The sequence below is a fragment of the Paramacrobiotus metropolitanus genome, unplaced genomic scaffold (genome assembly GCF_019649055.1).
Source record: "Paramacrobiotus metropolitanus isolate TYO unplaced genomic scaffold, Prichtersi_v1.0 Parri_scaffold0000044, whole genome shotgun sequence".
Classification (NCBI taxonomy): Eukaryota; Metazoa; Tardigrada; class Eutardigrada; order Parachela; family Macrobiotidae; genus Paramacrobiotus; species Paramacrobiotus metropolitanus.
Window position 1 is genome coordinate 336237 of NW_026570264.1, and position 21000 is coordinate 357236.

At 40.7% G+C, this 21000-nt stretch overlaps 2 long non-coding RNA genes across 4 annotated transcripts; one reads left to right on the forward strand and one right to left on the reverse strand.

The window, feature by feature from the left end:
- Positions 1-2833: 2833 nt before the first annotated feature.
- Positions 2834-20920, reverse strand: LOC129591050 (uncharacterized). Of its 2 annotated transcripts, XR_008690795.1 has the most exons (9): positions 20825-20913; positions 20444-20610; positions 19800-20132; positions 19020-19441; positions 18433-18735; positions 17910-17992; positions 5351-5715; positions 3744-4265; positions 2834-3233 (listed from the first exon to the last, which is right to left on the reverse strand). It is a non-coding gene; the product is annotated as an uncharacterized LOC129591050 (long non-coding RNA). The 2 variants fall into 2 exon arrangements; XR_008690794.1 differs by having other exon boundaries at positions 20444-20920.
- On the forward strand, positions 8740-17003 carry LOC129591051 (uncharacterized). Of its 2 annotated transcripts, none has more exons than XR_008690796.1 (5): positions 8740-9067; positions 9242-9299; positions 9372-9505; positions 13157-13262; positions 16356-17003. It is a non-coding gene; the product is annotated as an uncharacterized LOC129591051 (long non-coding RNA). The 2 variants fall into 2 exon arrangements; XR_008690797.1 differs by having other exon boundaries at positions 9428-9505.
- Positions 20921-21000: the final 80 nt, after the last annotated feature.

The window sequence follows — 21000 nt, forward strand, 5'->3', positions numbered from 1 at the left end:
TTATTGAGGAAATGGTAAATGGAAATTATTGGTTCTAATTTTAATTCCGATTAAAACGCGTTATACGAATAACAAGTTAATCCGGATTGACGTCATTGTCAATATTGGTAATCCGTGAACAGTTGGTTGTCTTGTAATCATCTACCCACATATTTATATTGCACTCTATTTTAATATTTATGAATTTACTTATTTGATAACAATTTTATTTACTTTTTAATATTTGAACAGTGAATCAATAAATTTAAATTCTTTAACTTAAATTCGAAAAACTGGTGAAAAGTCTTCGTACGTATAAGACGGTTTATTTTGCTTTTCTGCTTTTACTAACAAGATATTGTTGACTCTATGTAAAAATAAAACTCCCGCCCAGTAAATCGCATGTTATCGTATCGGCAAGATGACATCAGATAAGAACATATAAATATCAACTGAAACCGCTTTCCATTAAATGTTTTACTACCGCAAAATTCTGAGAATTGGTTACGCGTTAAGCATTGAAGTTTCTCCGGAAACACTCCATCAAAATTTGTCACTGCATACATTTCACTGTAATATCCGATTACAGAAGGTACATCAGCAAATTTCACATTTTGCAGCTTATCGGTCAATGTTATTTGCGCAGAACTCTGACAATTGTGTTTATCCGCGCTGGCGAACAATGTGACGACACATTATCGAGGCCCAGTCTGCCTGGTACCCGTCCACTGATTAGCGCCTGACAGCGGTGCATTTTGCCTTCCGATACGAAAACGTCAGGTTACTGCTATAAATAATTTTCTAAAATGTAATCGGGACCACGCACGCCGCCACCTGATTTGCGTAAAGCGCTGCCAGAATTATTGCCCTTAATTAAACCGGTATAACAAGGTTGACCTTTTACCCTGGCTCCAGTTTACCTCTTATCCATTTAACACGCACTGTTCACGAAGGCGCCGCACAAATGAGGACGGTCTTTGTACTGATTTAAAGTCGTCTGTACGACCCTGTTTACTAGGCTGATTTGATAACGCAGAGGACAAACAACAACATACAGATTATTAAGTTTAAAACCTTTGAGGCGACGTTTTACCGAACTCCGTAGATAATCACTATATCGGCCCAAAAAACGCTCCGATTTCGAAACCAGCGCTGGCATGTATGCGCATAAATGAGTTTTTGTTGCACACTGTAAGAATAATACTAGTACTGAATTAAGTTCTGAACCGCGGACCGACCGGTCATTTCCGCCTTTTTTTGTTGTACAATCTTTTCCCTGACGAAAGCCAAACCATAATTCGAAACCGGTTTAATATGTTACGAAATATACAGAGTTTTACGTTTTACCGGTTAAAGACACTTTCGCTGCATTCTTTCTAGTGTTGCGGAACGAAAGCATTTTCGTATCAGTTTTTGTCACGCATTCAAATTTAACGTAACTCTTCGTTATCGTAAAGAAAACAAAAATTCGCCAACTAATCATCTTCGTTACGACAACCAAAGTGGTCTGAATTTCACTTTCATAAGAAAAGTAAAATTCAAGGACGTATACGTACGAAAAAGTTCCTTTTGCATAAAAACTTCCAACAGCATTATCAGCCGCTCGGGCGCGCGGTTCCTTGAACAGCGACAACTGGCGGAAGTCAGCGGTTACCGTTTATTTTCAAACATTTTTTTTATGAGATCCTCATTTTATGTGTTAATGTTAATACTATGCGCATATTAAATACCGGTCTATATAGAAAATTTTTTTACTTCATTGTTGTGCTCTTGGTTCTGGAACAAAGGGCCGCTACATTATTTACCTATGCAGCCGCAGAAAATATTTTTCATGTGGCCAGTAGTATAGGGAAATTGTTTTTGGCGGAATTTGTTGTACGATGTCATAATCCTAGCAAAAGCATTCATATTGCGAAAAACAATCTGAATACGGAAAGATAAGCATTACGGAAAAGCTAAAACTTTAAAAGGCCAAAGTGTAGTATGGGGTGATGTCTGGCTGTTGTAACGCTATGCCATAAATACCGTTGGTACAATGCGCCTTGTGACGCCGGCGTCCCGGTTGTAAGATGCTACCGCCAGCTGGCACCCTGTCTGACAGAATATATTTCGTCATATATAAGTATTTGTCACTACTATGAACAAACGATTAGCATGTTGATAAGCCAACACAATGCACATTCTTCCATTGTCATACACAGAAATAATTAATTGCAGTACTGAAAAGGTAGCAATGACCGCAATATCGCTAATCGGCGCATAGATAACTTAATTTTGAAAACAAGATACAGAGTCATACGATTGCGATGTAAAGTTCTCTTGCCTACTGGAAAGGTAATTGTAGTGTACCATACTCCAGAGTAGCACGACTCAGTCGTAAAGGTGACAAACTGCGGAAGGAACATCGAAATTTTTCTTGTTCTGATTATTGGGTATTTAAAGTTTGAATGTAAATGACATCGAAATAAAATTTATGGAACACGAAAAAAAGCAGAAAGAAATTACAATGACATAAAACAGAATTACTCGTCCAATAAGTCCTGCTTTTGTAGTTCCTTTCCTCAGTAGTTTGGTCAGTCTCTCTACCGCTAATTCGTCAAGGAAGGTCTTACATATGGTATCTGCAGAATAAGCCATAAGGTACATCCGTAAACGAACTGCACTCTATCACTATTAAGTCACTGATTCCAGTTCCCAAGTCAAAAAGTCGTACTGGTCTTGCAACTGTTTTGACTACTTGATTTGTACTTAGAACTTCCAGTTTGCACCTCGTGCAGTTACTAAATTGGGAGTGTTTTTCGTACCGTTTCCATTACTTTTTCGGGTGTTCTAGCGAACAAAATGAGGATCAATACTAGGTATTGTTAGCAACTTTTCGAACATTTAGGCAGCGCCGCAGCAGTGCATCGAACATCCTTAACCAGTATTCAGTAACGCATAACAATGGAACCCATGAAAAGCAGAATAACATCAGCAAAACATCAGCGAAATCAACAACACATCAGCGGTAACATCAGCAAATAATGGTAACATCAGCGAAATATTAATAGGTAACAGGACACATAATTGCATCCGCAATTATACAATAAAATAGTAAACTGCAACAAGAAAATGCAAAATAACCGAAAAAATAATTCTTCCACGACCACTCCGCACCGTTCATCTGCAGCCTGCAGGTGTAGCTTCTCGACCTTCTCCACCACGTGTCCAGTGTCCACTGTCCACGGGGTCCTGATGCGTAAAATGCTCGTACACTGCAAGTACCATTATATACAGAAACATTCACGACGTGTGTTACCATTAAAAATTCCCAAGAAAAAAATCTGAAATAATGCTGCGAACTGGATAAGCAGGCAACCCGTAACAACATCAATTCTTCAACGAATTATTACCGAAAACAGTCACATGCGTGCGTGCGTATACCAGTGCGTGTTCATAAATATTTGAATAGTAACTATAAATAATTTTTAGGATACGAGTATCCATTCAACAATGCTAGCATTACAACCGTAAAAAAATTCACCAATGCTTTTTCATTACGGCTAGTTACATTCAATAATTTATATGACTGACGTGGCATAACTGAGGCAGCAGTAAAATTTTATTTAAATATTATTCTTAGTTTAGTTTGTTCGAGCAGACAAAGTGACAAACCCTGAAGCACTTAAAAGGGTGGTCGCATTATGAGTGTCAATAACAACAAAAATAAACCAGTGAAGCAAATATACAGAATACAAGCCGTGATTATCTGCTAAAGAACGTACCGAGCGTTTCGCGCATGAGTTTGCACAAATTGATGGAGTCGGTGTCCATCATCAACTCCCTGACGACCCCACCCTGCTCGTTTTCAACCACGAGCACCACCTTCGGCTTGGCTATCCGCGCCATTATCATGCATCTGCCCTCCAAGAGCATCGTGTCGTAGAACTAGCGGCGGGGTGTGCTGCGCCCGAGATTCCAGGCCGCCACTTTTCATCAGCGAGAACGGGAAGGTGGTGCCTGTGGGGTAGGCGCAGAAACGATGCTTTGGATACAGCTCCGAGGCCATTGTGTCCCAGAACTCCAGGCAGATCTTGAAGATCTCGATCTCATCCACTAGCAAGATGAGCAGCACGTAGCGCAGCGTCTCCAGCAGCTGCGGCCGCAGCTCCGCCGTCTTCTCGATCAGCTTGCTGTGCTCCTTGCTGCAGGTGGCCAGGAAAAGCGCCAGGTTCTGGATGAACTTCTACTCGTCGTCCGTGCGCTTGCCGACACGCAACGCGGATGTCCGCCTCCAGCGGCAGTATCTAAACCATTTCCAACCACAATGCCACAACTAATTCACCAAAAAATAAAGAAAATTATCTTAAATTGTCAATTACACAAACACTTCACCAGCACGTATATACGCACATAAAAACTCGTTTACAAGAAACGATTGGTACCACAGTTCTTTGTTTGCGCTAACAAAACAGTTAATGTCGATGTGATAATAAAACCGTGCCACAAAAAAGTGTCACAAAACAAAATGAAAAAATATACGGTAACTATATCCATAGCAAAATGCAAATGCTACGAAATATGGAAAAAGTCTAGAATAAGAACTGAAAACTGATGAATATTCTTCAACGGTCGGAAGAAGTTAAATGTACACGACGAAAGTATAAACAACCACGCTAAATGAAAGCCATCGTGCCCATGAACTACGAAATCCACTCAATAATATAAATCTGCCATTAATATAAAAATATCTTCCCTTAAAAAAACGTTAGCTTTTAAAGTAAGATATTACACAGCAATAATTCTCTAACGTTTTGATATACGTTTTGATTCCTGCAAAACAAACCACGGTGCTGTCGACATTTTCTCCTGTTTAATTAATATTTTCCATATTTTTTTAGTTTTGCCATTTTCCGTCAATTCTTCCCTCTTATTTTTGGAAAAACTGGTTTTTCTTTTCCATAAGTAATCCGGCATCCACATTTTATCCTTCCGTTTTTACATTTTCGCTTCTTTAGAAGGTTCAGCACACACTTCATAATAATATTTAATTAAAAATATTTCTATTATGCACTTGAAGTTACCATGGAAGAAATTTAATGGACACGGAAATCGAAAAATTTCTACGAAAATGAATTATTTGAAGACGTACATCTACTTAACTGTTTCCATTTATGCCCTTCTTATTATCTCATTTCTTCGAATTCCGATAACGATGGTAAAAATGAACAATAAACTGCAGATTGCTGAGGAGCAAATTGAGAGAGGAAAAAACAAATTCGAAACAATATTCTTGAATTCGTCTGGAAATTTGAGAAACTGGGAAAACATTCCATACGAATTCCAAGTGATCAAACGTTAGGATTAGCTGGAAAACGAGAAAAACCCTCACCTTCACACTTGGCCATGGCAGCGTCTTCTACCTAGTATTGATGACGTTCTTGAGGATCTGCGATTTTGCGTGTCTGCAGGGCAAATTACTTGGTCTCGGGGGTCTGCGAGTATTCCACCATGGCGTGGGCACGCGTCCACGTTGCGAGATCTTCCGTTCCTCCGAGGCACCCTCTGCGCCTCTGATTGCTCATACTTGGCGCAGCAAAACATCCTGCCAAGCAGCGCAATGTCTAGTCGCTCGAAGAACTAACGGAGCTTTGCTGGCCCCCGAAGGACCAGAGTCTGCTGCAGCCATCCAGCCTGGTCGTCGCAGCCATCCAGGCTGGCCGTCGCTCACCCTTGTGGAAGTTGTCAAATTAAGTGCTACAATCAAGCGCTCAAATTGACGTTTACTGACAAGTTTACAATGACGCTGTTAAAAATCACACTCGGAAATCACGATAAGTATCAGGCGATTTTTAATTTTATACGCCACATTTCACAAACAAAAGTATAAAACTCAATAGTATTGCACTCTGTCGTGACTCAAAAAAATGGAGACGTTGTAAAAAAGCCGTTCGAAACTGCGTGCTATGAAGACGCAGCGCAGCGAGATGCTGCTTTGTGTGCGTCGGGTGCCCATATGCGGTATGCTGTAGAGGTTATCAGGTGGCGCTGCTAACTGTAAGTGCTGACTGCCCGCGCTTCTGACACGCTACCGCAGTATGAGCCAGTATGTATAAGACTAGTAAAATAGGAAATAGTATAAAATATATATAATAGGAAAGATTAGTATTTAGGAAATAGTATAAAATATATATAATAGGAAAGATTAGTAATACTAATCTTTCCTATTATATATATTTTATACTATTTCCTATTTTATAGCATTGTGAATTTCCTAGTATATATTTATCCTTTGTACTTGACTATTTCAACTTGTACAGTTTTCTTTCTATTTTCTACAGGCACGTAGTTTTCAAACTGCTGTATAGCAGAAAAAATGGAAATTAATAATTATTGCTGCTTCCAGCCAACAAAAAAACTTAACACAATATAAAAACTACCTGTATACATAAATTTTTTTTTAATTTGTATATTTTTATATTACTAGTAAATATACAAATTTTAAGTTACAAATACTACAGAATTAAATTTAATACTATTATAAATACTACTATTAATTTATTATTTGATACTATAGTATTAAATCTGTATATTAATTTTTATATATTTATTTTTGGTTATAAAGATACGTAATGCTTTTGGGCTGGCTGATGAAACATCGAACGTATATAACACACAACTGTCTTATTTTTCTGAACAATTTTCTGAAATCCATTACCGTTTCTCTATTTAAAGTGCTCTTTCTTTACTTTATGTAATCTTCTCCAACAAATAATTTGAACCACGTAGCCGCAGCGCACCGCTCTGCATCATTCACGGCCGGATTTTAAAAATGCATAAATATATAAATCAGATTATTCTTAGAGCATCCGATATGCAGAAAAGTGTTCCATGTTTCACACATATTTCCAGTATTCTTTTATACTTGAGTCGCTAATTAATTGACACTTAAAAAAACAGAAATCTAGTAATTTTTAGCAACTTCCGGTTCGAACTTGGAACTGGTCTAGACCTTTGGGTCTAATCCAGTACCATTATCTTCGTTCGGAAATCGTGACACCACATTCGAACCAGTATAGAGCTTTTCTGTGTACTTAGCAAGTACGAGTACGACCTTTTGACTTGGGGTTAGGATGCAGCGTCTCTGTACCGGTCTTTTGCCAAAGATGCTTCCGTAATTCGAGCATGAGAAATGCTTTTTCTATAGGACTTTGAAAAAAACCCAATCAATACCCAGCAGAGAGCAAACAAATTTCCCCGCAGTTATTCGAATTCCCGACGATAACCTTTTCTACAACTACGTACGTTGACAATAAGATTTCTTCAGTTTTAATTCAGAACCAGGTATCCTAAAGCTCAGCAGCAAACAATCCAGTAAAACAATTTTCGAAATGAAAACCTTTTGAAATACACAACTGCTGACATCCCCCATCTATCTTCTTCAAGTAGCCACATGACCTTTGGCGTCGATCACTTATTCGAGAAGTTTTATGAAGATCGTTCTACTGCGACTGTTCGGCTCCATATCCATACTGCTTGGCAAAATTTCTCCGGTAATTTAAAATTTCACACACGCGAATTGTAGGCTTACGCCGCAAAAAGATCACCCGCCACGCATGTCTGTCGGCATGGTCCGCTCAAATTATAATTGTCTATAACTGGTGAGACAATGATACTACTGATTCACCAGTACAGAAGGAAAAATCTCACTTTTTTATACACAAAAGACAATAGCAGAGTAACAGTTTGGATCAAAAGGGCACCAGAATGCCAACATCACAGTCCGTCCAAGCACTATGCCAACCTGTAAACACGGTGCGAAATGGCCTTAGGGCTTCCGGAATATTGCAAAAAAATTGTGCAGGTAAGCTGTCAGCTACGATAATGAGCCGGCAACCGAACCGAGATGGTTTTTATAGGCTAGGCTGCGCGAATGGCCCGAATCCGGTTCTGAAGATGGTAGACAAGCGGTTAAAAGGCAAAGAGAGGCTGGAAGTTCGGGTGGGCTTCATCACCAGAATCACCAGATTTCTCCCATCAGAGAACTCTTTACCAAAACTTCATAACTATTGGTGAAGTTTGTTCCTGAACAAATTAACCCCGTCATTTGATCGCTGCTGATCAGTTCTGCACCGTATAGTAAAAGTATGTTCAAACTGACAAACTTAATATGAATTCATGTATACCGTACGCATTCCGAGACATGCGTTCTAAATCGACGCTCTTCGCCTCCCTGGCAGTGGACATTGTGCGACAGAGTTTTTATTTTTAAATGTTTTCCCGTCAGGAACTGGAAAACGTGGGCGACCGTTTATCTGAGTGTTCAAAAGTTTTAATAAGAGCGATAGGTTGGTTAGAAATGTTAATTTACTACTTCGCATTTAAGACAAGAATGAGGCTTGCTGAATTTTCATGTTTGATAAGTTTCTCAGCGGGGCGGATCCTCAGAGCCGTAGTACGATAGCTATGCGCCATTCCATAGGCGATGAGTTTGAAGATGCTGAAGAAGCGAAACGTGGTCGGCTGCTCGCGGTACATTTGCCGCCACAAGTGTTTTGTGGGAAATTGACTGCAGTTTCTAGTGTTTCAGCTTGATGAGTCTGCAAAATTACCCGACGCCATTTCGCGAGTTCACCTAGCTGAAATAGCCATTCTGCTGCTGCTCAAGTATTGCCGACTACACAATTTGCTGAAAACTCCATTTTTCCGTCCCTTTTAAGAACTCTCCAAATTGTCAGCATAGTCAACGACTCAATGATAAACGTATAACACGTAAATGATTCTGATAGCGCCTTTCGTATATGTTATAAGGGCTCATAACGCCGGTTCAAATTTCATTAATCCAATTTTCCGGTCGGAAAATTTCTGAACTTTGTTAATGTGTGGGACCGCATCATAAACGATGAGCGTGCTGATTTATTTGCCTTGTCTATTTCTGTGCAACGCACAGAATTCTGTACAACCCACAGAATGAGGCAGCGCAAACAAATCGTTCACAGCGTATCGGCTCAGTCGGATGGATACGGTTTAGGCCAGAATCTTGGTCCTGTTGGCCGGGTCTGTTTCCTCTTGTTTCATTTACTTCGGCCTACCAGCTGGTACTCTTGATGTAAGTTAATTTAGTTTGTTTGTCTATTTTTTCTCACTTGCGTTGCGCCATTATTTAAAAAAAGTTTGGGCGCTGAAATGCGGGGACAAAGTACTCCATAACGTCAGTAAAACCATTTTTACGGTTCTCGTGGACTTTTGGCTTCTAGTAGACGTAAGCGTTTGGTTTTTTTAGTCAAAATTGACGTTGGATCAACCAGCCTCCAACTTTGTGGAAAATCGACACTCTTCCGGTGCGTACTGATTTACAATTAGAACTTAATCGTATGAAGATCAATCTCTTCTATAAAATCCAGTAAACTTAGGACATTAGCCAAACTCCACCGAACCGAATAATTAAAATATTCCTCTCCCTGACCAGAACTGTGAAGGCAATCCATACAAGTTTGGCTCACATTTCGGACGGATTTCCTTGACGGGAAGTCTGGATGATGATAATGTACGTCTTGTGTGTAAGCGCATGGTTACAATAATTATCAATATTTATTTCCTTCCTGCCGGACAAATGACCATTAGACTGAGACCGGTTAACTAAACTGTACTGGGTTCTGTTGTGTCGATATGCACATCAAAAGGCGCCATGTGTTAGTTATCTGAAATTCCAATCTAACTGGATGATTAATTCATCAGATCCTGGTGTCAGCAGAAAAACACCTGTACTGGCTGTACATGGCGGAGATATTGTCGAAAACAATTTATACTGTAGCTGTGTCAGTGTGAGTAACTATACATTGCAGCATTTCATTATAACTGGAAAACACTAAAACCGAGAAGTAAATTGTAACGTGATGAATACGATACTGGCTTACAGTTATATTACTTGTATTTTTCTACATGGTGCTTGGGCAGGACAAACATGATCGGATCCTGTATGACTTGTCGAAGCACCATTCGTAAAAATACATTCCCCATTTTACCCAGCCCACCGCATCCAGGGAGATTTGCAACGTGACCGGCTCTACCAGTGCAATGAGCGCTGCAACGCAGTAAAATACTCGTAGCATTAAGTAGCAGAAAAAGGGCAGCACGCATTGTATCTGCAATTTCCGTAGCACAGCCATCCGATTCTTACGTTATCCTCAACTATTTCTCGTTTAGTGCAGTCGCCGGTTGTCTGCGTTGGTTATTTTTTGCCACCTCCTGAGTTTCCGAAGAGGTCAAGGGTTTCCGATGTCTTCCCATGTTTTCTCATAGGTTTTCATAGGTTTCTTCAATTTTTTTTAGAATTTCTGAATTTTTGGTTTTCGTGATTTAGTTATTAAATAATTTTAACATTTTTAATAGTTAAAAGAAATAAATTATCAGGTCGGGTCTCTCCGCCCACCTGACTTGTTCTTCGCTTTTGTGCTTTGCTGTTTTTCGGGATTTCCATCCATGCATTTTACATGTTTTTGATGAATCTGCAGCATGTTTTGATGAATCTGTAGCTAGCGCAGCCTGCGCTAGCTACAGATCCAGTTTGGTGGTTTTCGTGTGGCGGCAACATCGCCAATAAAGTCGATGTTTCCAGGTTGTTCCGTCGAATGCACCTGCGGAGTCTATAACGCCCCACGTTACAAAACTACGAAACCTAGTAACAAAATGTCAGGGCGGGCTTATGATTCAGCCCTTCTGTCATTGGTTGGTTTTGGGTTTTTTCCTGTCTGGGCATTTTCATGCGTTTTGATGGCTCTGTAAGGCAGCTGCGCTGCCTACAGAGACCAGTTGGTTTTTGGCTGGCGCGCAAGGCGCGGTGTGTGTTAGATTTCGGCATTAAAGCCTTCATCCGGGTTTGCTTTTGTTCCGCTGTCGATGGAGGATGCGCGCTTAGCCAGCGCCATCTGATAAAAAAATCCGCGACCACCAATAAAAGATATTATTAAGAATGCTACGAATATTAAGAAATTTAAGAAACCTATATGAACGATGACCTGAATGTCGGAATACTCAGCGCAGAAACTGGATCCAGTTATGAATTGCCGTTTTACCGCTTGCCAGTAAGCCGCTAGTGCCGCTATGCCGGTGACAACAGCCAGTGGCAGGTCCCACCGCTACATTTCACAACCCTGCCTACACGCTGAAGACACCGTCGCTTTGGCTCGCACGCGTGTTCTACCAAGTAGTTAATGGCATTAAACTAGGTATCAAGACAGAATAGCAACTAACGATAAACACTCTGTACTTAAGGCAGAAACTGTGGATGAACTTAGCACTTCTTGTTAGTAGTTGTTGTTGTTAATTAACTTGCCGTTTATGGAAGCCACGGATTTCTCCTGAAGACCTGGACAGCTAGAAAAGCGCAGATAAAAAGCCAACGAAGAAAAAACATTTTTGCGTTGCTTGAGTTTTTTATAAATACATAGATACAGTGGTGTTAACGGTAGGAGGTACAGATAGCCTTAAGCCCATAACTGCAACTCGCTGTCCAAAACACCAGCACAACAGAAAGGTTGGCCTTTCTACCAAACGAGGTTAAAATGGTGTGTTATTACACACTTTCGACGGTTTTTTATTCCGGACATTTTTACAGTACGGATTCGCGTACCGGACACCAGATGCACGGTATTTTCCGCGTTGTTCCATGCGACAAACGCTTTTCGAAAATGGATACATGATGGTTATCGTTTTCATACACGCTTATGCACGAGATTAATGAAAAAATTAATTACCAGGTTTTCTAGTGTGCAAACAACGCCGAGAATGGTGTCCGTCTTTTTGGTGCCCGGTGTGTGGATCTGCACTGTGTAAGTGTCCGCAATGCAAAAATAATCTGTTTTGTGTATTAATCCGCTACCCGCGACCCGGCCGATAGCTGGTTCGGCCGTGCCTAACGTAACTGCGACGCGATGAGTGATACTGCGGCCGCCCGATGACACCTCCAATGCACACCGATTCAAACGGTCATAACAAAACTTTTCCAGGGTCATTATTTTATTGGGAAATAATGGTGAAGGCTATTCGAGAAACGAAGGAGTTCTCTTATCAAAATATCAAAACATAACTTTGTAAAAGCTGCGGACGATTAAGACGCAATAGTTTAACCCAGTGTTTACAAATTTACAGGACTTCAGAAAATTGATGTTACCAATCAGCCTCCAGCGCTACAAGATATTGCTCACAGACAGATGTTTTTGCTCCCATTTGGAAGACTGTTGTTGCGTTGCTAACATGCCCATCTTCCTTAAATCATGGATGTACTTGTACCTAACTTAACCTAAGTGTGCCCATGATACATGTAGCAACACAGTCGCCGTACTGAAAAGTACGTAATTTATTCTCCGTCACAACAATCGCTGATCTAAATATTGCCAGCCATCACTTTGGGTTTGATGCACCAAATATTGCTAAAACACATCCGCACTGTTACCTATACTGGCTATACAGACATAACAAATGCATAATTTGTTTGTTTTCGGCTTTCGCAGTATCTCACCTAGTCACACCGTTGTTACCGGCAACATTGGTGTTCTTCTGCTACCGCTGCCCACTGTGGTAAACAGCAGTAGATTCCTCAATAGTTTTCGACCAGAAGCAGAAGAAGCTGCTCACCGGTCTACCAATGCACCACTCGGCGCATTCGGTGCACTAATTTATCAAAGGTTAATAAAAGAATTAATGATCAGGACTGTGTGCGAGAGCGTTTACGAAACTGCGTCAGCGTTTAAGAAATCCGACAAAGGCGAATGGAATGTTCGTTATCTGCTCCCGTTTTCCGCAGGAAACCGGAAGTAGGATGAGTAAACTTTCGCAAACGGATGGTGCAGGCGTGAGAAGTAAGCAGTCACCCGGTGACACAACGGTGCATCTTGTAAGTTGTAACACGCACCCCAGTCGATGTCTGATAGTCCATTTGTTGTTGCGTACTAACGTGCAGCATGGGGCAGACCCGATGGTGCATAACTTACACAAAGGTATGTAAGCCTGCTTACACACATATACTTATGCTTATGCTTATACTTCTGCTTACACACATATACATATGCTTACACACATATACTTACACACATATAATCCTGCTACAAGAGCATTTGTTCCTCATTCTACATTTTTTGTAATGTGTGATTGTTTTTGACAAAACGGTCTGTATATTTCTGCCCGGATATTTCTTTAGGCAAATCCGCAAAAACTCGGTTATCACATTTGCAATTTGCGGGGCATTTTGCGGGTTTTTGTTAGCTGTGGTTCTCTTGAACGGAGCGGCAGCGGACCGGCCTAGGGTAAGAAATCCACATTAAAAATAACTAGAAAAATGCACGTTGGCGTGCCTTAGCAGACCGGAGCGAAGCGATTTCACAGCTTGGTCAAGAAGCTTTGTTGCATGGCCCGCCGACAAAAATTCATTGAAATTTTTTGTAAATCATTCTCGGACAACATGTAGGAAAAACTGAAAACCAGACTAAACTTTTTTGCCACCGTTCTTCTGTCATTTCTGTTCTTTCTTTCTTCTTTCAGTTTTAGTTTTCTCACTTTGTAGTTAAGCAAGCTTAGAGCAGTTGTTCCCAGAATTTGCCACATATCACCCGTCAACAAATACAAATTGATCATTTTTAAGTTATTACCGTATGTCCAGTATCTTTTGCGAGTATTTTCAAGTTATTTCTGACACTAAACCGTGATTACAGCGAAATTAAAACTACGGCAAATTTGCTTAACCCGGCAATGCCCGAGGTATCAAGGAATTTTTTGTCGAAGTTGAAATTCATACCATAGAATAACAATAAATAACCCTGAACTATGTTTTTCAAAATTTTTGCTGCAGTAGTTTAGAATTTGAAGGGTAGGTGGGTAGGTGGGTAGGTGGCACCGCTTGGGCATTAACGATATACAATACGGGCGGTGTGGGCAGTGGGCACGGTGGTTGCCGGTGCCACACCACACAAATTCCGTTGTACACAACATTGTGGCTACTTGATCTACTCGAATCAACCTGGCTGTGGTAGCTGCTTACACTTTATAATAGTTAGCTTGTGCAATGTAATTCATCATGAAAAGGTTCATGGTTGAATTTATACTCAAAAAAATGTTTGAATTCCGGTCAGTATGCAACAGGGTCATGGTGGGCTGCGCCAGTTTACATGAGCATAACACTGATCATAGCCAGCCATATTTATTGTTGGCTGCTTCGATCACAACGTCGTTCTATTGTTCTTTTCCTATTGCAGTCGAAGAAAATATTGTGATATGATAAGAAAAATGTTTTATTAGCATTTATGCTATTATAAAAGCACTGAGATGTCCTTATTTGTTTGATATTTTGATCAGTTTGCTGACAGTGTTATGGTTTGGCTACTCTCTTAGTACGCAACGGCTGAATCATATGAAGTGTGCGGCTCTGGTTATTGTGCCTGTTCAGGCAGCATGTTACTGTCCTACGACAATGCCTAAGCGGTGGAATTTCCACCAGTTTTTTACAGAAGAGCTGCAGACTTTTGTGGGATACTGAAATTGTGAGATACTCATATGAAGTTATCACCAATTAAATGCCAAATTTTTACCATAACAGCCGATTTAGATACACTTCGTAGAACTTTGCGTTATTTTTTGAGTGTTTTCTGTTTTTTCAGTGTTTTTTTTTCAGTGTAAATTCACAGTTTTTTCAAAAGAGCTGCAGACTTTTGTGTAATACTGAAATTGTGAGATACTCATATGGAGTTATCACCAATTTAATCCCAAATTATTACCATAAGAGCCGATTTAGATACACTTCGTAGTACTTTACGTTATTTTTTCAGTGGGTTTTAAGCCATGTAGGTTTTTTAAGGTACTAAAATACAGTATGCAACTAAAATACACTATCTTTGCTCTATCTAATCTAACGCATATGTGACCCAGGCAATAACAATAGTCCTGGTGTTGTAAAAACTGGCGAACTACAGTATACTGGTGGTTTTTCCACCTAGCAGACGTTGCCGGGTTGAAGCAGTTCAACCCAGGGTCCCTAAAGCACCTCCTCCCATTAAAAATTCGTTTTTAGTTGTTGCCAGAGTTGAAGGTAATTAGTTTAGAAACCGTTTAGGTATCATAAGCCCGCTTCTCTAAATAAATGTTGTAACAAACAACGGAATTTTACGCAAACAATGGAGTGTCTATTTGCCAGTCGATTTTAACCAAGCTCTGGGTGACCTTTTTGAATTATTGCCGGCACTGTTAAAATTGGTGATCACCCCCAGTTGCTTCTTACAACTGCCTAAGCCAGGGTTGGCACGGGTCTTCATTATCTAAGCCAGGGTGCCCTTACTTGTCGAGCTTCTTCTATAAGTTAGGCACGTTTTATTCGAATGCGACATTGGGAAAGGTTGCTATTTGAAGTGCCACTGTGTTCTTCATTAGCGTTTTAAGCATACAGGAAACACCACGTTACCATCAACGGTGCTTCCCCAACAGACACAAGATAAGCAGTGCAAAACTGTTCTACAGTCTCATGGCGTTATCGGGCTAGTCCGCGGTAAAGTCATATTTGGGACTTTCGTAACGGACACAAGTTAAGCACTGCAAAAGTACTGTACAGAGCCGTGACGTCATCTGACTTATCCAGGATGACGTCATAGCTAGACTTCCGTAACGGACACAAGTGAAGCTAAGCACTGGAGCTGAATCAGGAAGACCTTCGCTTCGCTCCGGTCAATAATAACATTATTAACCATTAACATAAGCGCCACGTTCTGATTTCATCGGTCGGGATTGATGTCATCAAGTCAGTAGCCCGCAAACGTAGTTAGTTCAGTACCTCGACTATCGCCTCTAGATAAACTGTGCTTATATAGCATTATATTAGTGTTTCTTTCTGATGTAACCACTAGATCTTGAAATGGTAGTCGGGCAAGAATTTGCTTATGCGAATACGATCCCGGGCGTGACTATTTGAAGTAAAAAAATTTCGCAAATGAGATTTTAAATTGACAGTTTAAATTTCAAACTAACTTAGATTTGGATTTCAAATTGCAAATCCAAGAAAATTATTCAAATCGAATCTTCAAATTTTCGAATCTTCTTATTCGGACAATACCCGGTTAAACAGCCGTTCTACGATCCAACTGGGACACTGTCTGCATAATGCTCCGGTTTATATGTGCTAAAAAAGTCTGTGATGTCTGATCCAACCCGGACAGTAGCTGCTTAACTCAGGTTTTGTTTGTTTCCAAAAATCTCGGATATCCGTTGTCTGATCCGAAACTGGAGTTCGGAGCGAATAGGATGGGATATTCCGATTTATCGCCAATCTCTGATGCATACTAAATTATACGCGTTGCAAAGCCACGAGATTACCCATAGGCTACTCCGAATATGTAACAGAATATCGTTCATCCTAGATCTTCGTGGACAAGGGTTCTCGCTCAAGCTCGAATGCAGGCTTGCAGTTGGACATAAGCAACATTCGCGACTATCTGTGCAATACCGACTACGACGTCGAGGGAGATCCACCGGGTATTGGTAGTCGTATTATAAGTGGCAGTATGGTGGCTTCCCGTTGCTGGAAGCATGACCGCTACTGCCGGGAAAGCTGTCAAAGACTCCATCAGTCTCCCCTTGCCGTAGGCTACTGTTTTGGAACACCTCCGAAGTGCTACTGCGAATATGAGCAACGTACACACACTCCACAGTCTAGAAACTCTTCATTGACCGAAGACTCCGGCGCTGATTACGCAGAGTAAACAACAATCATTACCACTTACTCCCGATTGTTCTCCCACAAGCAAACGAATGTTTTGAGCGTTGAGTTATGTAAACGGGCTCGAACAAACGCAAAAAGATCCAAGATAAAGCTCACTTTTACAGATACATAGCACATACAGTGCGAGATAATAATTATACATGTATTATCCTCGTTGAAAATCTGGAAGTTCTAAACTATATTTTTTGCCGTTTATCTGTATGTTTTGTCACTGTTGTGTGCTCCTGTAGTGAGCACAATGATGTTTTACCTGGCCTGTCACTTTTACGATTATAAAGCAGCTCTGCAGTGCATTTATTGAATTCATTTCGCCGTCGTTGTTCGTAAGACCGCACGCTAGAGTATCCGTGGAGTCTAAAGATGCTGATTCAGCACTGCTGTATCTGCCGATAATTTAGCTTATGCAAAATAATACAGCCGAAAGTTGCAAAGCAAAGGCATAATCTTAATGGCGGTGGTGGCTTCACTTCAGACCAGACGTATTAGAAAGTGCGTACCGTTGTATCCCGTTATAAGCTATGCTTTGTCGTCCAAGGCAGCTGAGCTCACGTTCATTACAACCCGTAAAAACATCTGCCGTAAAACACGATGCAACAGCGTTCCTGAGCATGGCGTGCAATAAGCCGTTTTAAAACTGTATAAGCGACGCGTGGGCGCCGAGCTAACGGGAGCAACTTACCATTTTACTGGGACCGTTCTTGTCCAATTGGTACGGGTTATGCTGTACCAAGTACAGCGTACAGGCACACACTCGAATATGTTCAATGCAAATCAGCGGTTTGTGCTTCTTATGGGCTGCATGGGATGCATGCCGCGACATTACCACAGAGGTGCGGGAACGCTGATACTTGTTTTGTCGCAAATACCCTGTCGGTCCGCTAAAGAAAACCACGTGAAATCCCAGTGTTCGTGGATGGGCCCATTCATCCCAGCCGCTGGAGCCCTCGAAACGCGTATTCCTCTACGTAAACTTAGGTGAAAGGCCCCTTGATGTGCCCTGATATGGCTACTCATTGTAATTATTATAATTATTATTAATATTAATACGAATATTAGATGATTAGGATTAATTATTAATTAATTATTATTATTATTTAATTAAATATTAGTAATTACTATTAATAATTAGTAATTACTATAAATTACTATGGAATTACTATACTGTTAATAACTATTAATTACTATAAATTACTATGGAATCAGGAATGGACCGTGGTGAAAGGGTCCAACTGGATTGTCCAACCAACTGGAGGATCGGTTATCCAAATAGCTAACCTAATCCAAATAGTTAACGCTTATCAGAATAGTGATAATCAGTAAAGAAGCCTGAGTACAGTACATAAGTAATTACGCACCGATTAATCGTGTACGTAATTATTACGACGCTAAGGAGAACTAAAAAACTGTTGGAGGAGTAATATTGTACGTAATTATTCTACGATAAGGAAAACTTCAACCTGAGAAAGTTAGGACGAGTCATACAAACCAGGAAAACAGTAATAAAAATTATCAGGGCACATAAAGGGGCCCTTCACCGCAGTTATGCGACAAATATAATATAAAAACCGTTATAATTTATTATCCTTCCATAAAAACGGTGGTTTCATCCCGTTTTGGCAGAAATGCTGTCTTCGTTTCTCTACGTTCCTCTACGTAAACGGGGATAAATACCACACCGGTCTACAATATGTGTTAAATCCGAAGCGAGTCCGCACCTGGGATGGGCTGCTAGCAGATTGGTCCAATTGGATCCGGCCCCGCTTTGGCGCTATACGCCGTGTGCTGACGCCCAAACGTGGATGAATGGACCCAACACCCTCTGTACCACTACTGCATTGTCATCCGTCCGCCGCATTACTGTGCCATCTTCGGTACTCTCATCTGGATAATGCTGCAGAAGGTTACGGGTGAAATACTGCAACCAGCGAGGAAAGCTACGGATTTTGTCCAGTGTTAGTCCGCTTTCCACGAGACTCTTATCCTTCCAGGCATCTGCACTGCCCGGCAAGCCGAAGTACCTACAAAAAATCGAAAAATTTTTACCTCTTGGCGTTTTCTGATCTTTTACATGTAAAGATCTCATTTATGTCACGGAATAACTGGAATACGAGCCGTAATCTAATTGTGTACAATGGCTGGCTCGACAGCAGTGTCGTCAATCGCATCTATCAAAAGTTCAAAAATTTTTAGGACTCTAAAATTTTTTGTTGTTTTCACACTAGAATTGGGCAGCATTATTTTAGCTGACTGGAAACCGGTGCCAGTTACGCAAAAACCGTTGATGATACACATCTAAAGTCACCTGATCCAATAGCCCGCGTAAGAACCAAGCTTCGTTGATGACCATAACACTCGCTGCATAATTCTTTCATCCTCCGGTGTCAATGGTGTTGTTATCAATCTCCCGAATAGCTGCAAACTCTGGTCGAAAAGCCACATTTCCTCTCTGGTGATGGTCTCCTTGGCCACATTCGTACAGAGAACGATTGGAACTGGCCTGGTATTTCCCCATGGATCGAAAATTTCTTCCCATGGTTTGAAGTGACAGTATATGGGGTATTTTCAAAAGTAACTGCATTACGAAAATTTGGCATCTTGTTCGACAGGGCGTTGATGTATAACTTCAAATTCTGCAGCACTAGCGTAAGATTCTTCAATCCATTAGCATTCCCTTCCGGGTCGCGATGAATGCTATGGAGCATTTCGGCAATTTCTCCAATTATGCTGTGCATAACAGATTGACATGTCACAAATGAATGAGAGGCGTGCACTCTTTCAACTACAGGTTTACAGCATAGCCGAGTGTGTGCATTTATGAACAATTGACTATAAACTACTCCTGTCAGGCAGTTTTCAAATTGAAAATTTCAACGAGTCTTACTGTAAATTCGTTTTCATAGCCTCCAAAACTATTTTGTGATGAACATATCATTGCCTGTTTCACTTCCCCAGTTCTAAGTACTTCTCCAAATATTTCTAGCTTCGCTTCGGTCTTTTAGTGCTAGCGAGCAGCGGTGCACTTCCCTAGTTATATAAACTTTTATGCAACACCTGAGTCTGCATTCCTGATATTCCCACGTACCGAAGCGCATTAAAAGGGTGGTAATAGTATTCATAATAGCAGGGCTCAATTGGAAATGAGCTGTATTCCCCACGATCATACGACGTTTTTATAAGGAGCTCTGCATTGGGTGCACATATGTCCAGTGGCCAACGGAGAATCAGGGCGCGCGTGGCCCGTGTAACGAATCTGGTAACCAGTGGCTTAATTTTTCGGCGAGCTCGCACGACATATTTCGGGACTGGATAATCGTCCGGGCCGCTGCAGCCATATTTTTCCCATTTTAACAAATCAATGACGACGTTTCGTTGGATGGATGGCAACCGGCTTATGGTCTCCCATCGCTTGCACACACTAACAAGTCGCACCAGTCAGCATAATATTACGGTACATAATTTGATAAACAAATGTACTGTACGTATATTACGAACTAGGAAAGTCACTCTACGAATTCTCGTTAGCTAAAGTTTTATATATTAAGCCTAAAGGGTAAAGCAATAATATTTTCAGTTTTTTTTGGGAGGGGGAATCATTACAAGCATATCTTTTGTTATTGGTTGCTCCGTTGCTGCAGTATGATGCAACCTGTAATAACTTGTTTCAAATTGCTACCATGGTGTGTGTGAACATCCTCTATTACGTATTATGGACTTACTGTCACTTACGTTGTACCATTGGAAATCTCAAAAATGTCCAAGAAGGAGAGCACACGTGCTACGAGTTCAACGGGCAAAGTATGAAAAAAGCAAGGCTGCTCAGCGGCACTATTGACTCGCTCGGAATCGCTTGTGTTGTGATGTTTTCCATCAAGTGCCATTTCAACCAACCTGTACTGGTTAACAAAATACTTTTGTAACGCACTCGCTGCAGCACGAAACATATCACGAAAACAAATCCAAATATTTATGATTACTGCAAATTTTCGTTTCTTGTCTGAGTCGTATTGTGAGATCAGAGACTATCAGAGACATATGCTAAGCACCGGATGTTCGTAACGTTATGCTAACCAAGGAAACATAAACTAAAAAAAGGGGGCAAAGATTCACCGTTTCCGTAATCAAATATATATGGGAAATTCAATAAGGAAGCTGTTCAAGCAAAACTTCAATCATCCACGCAACGGACAGTACATGCATGAAGCTTTTCAAAATGTTTGCGCACTATATGCAGTTACTGCCAAACCAGTTGGTAACACTATGCACCTGAATACCATAGTGAAATC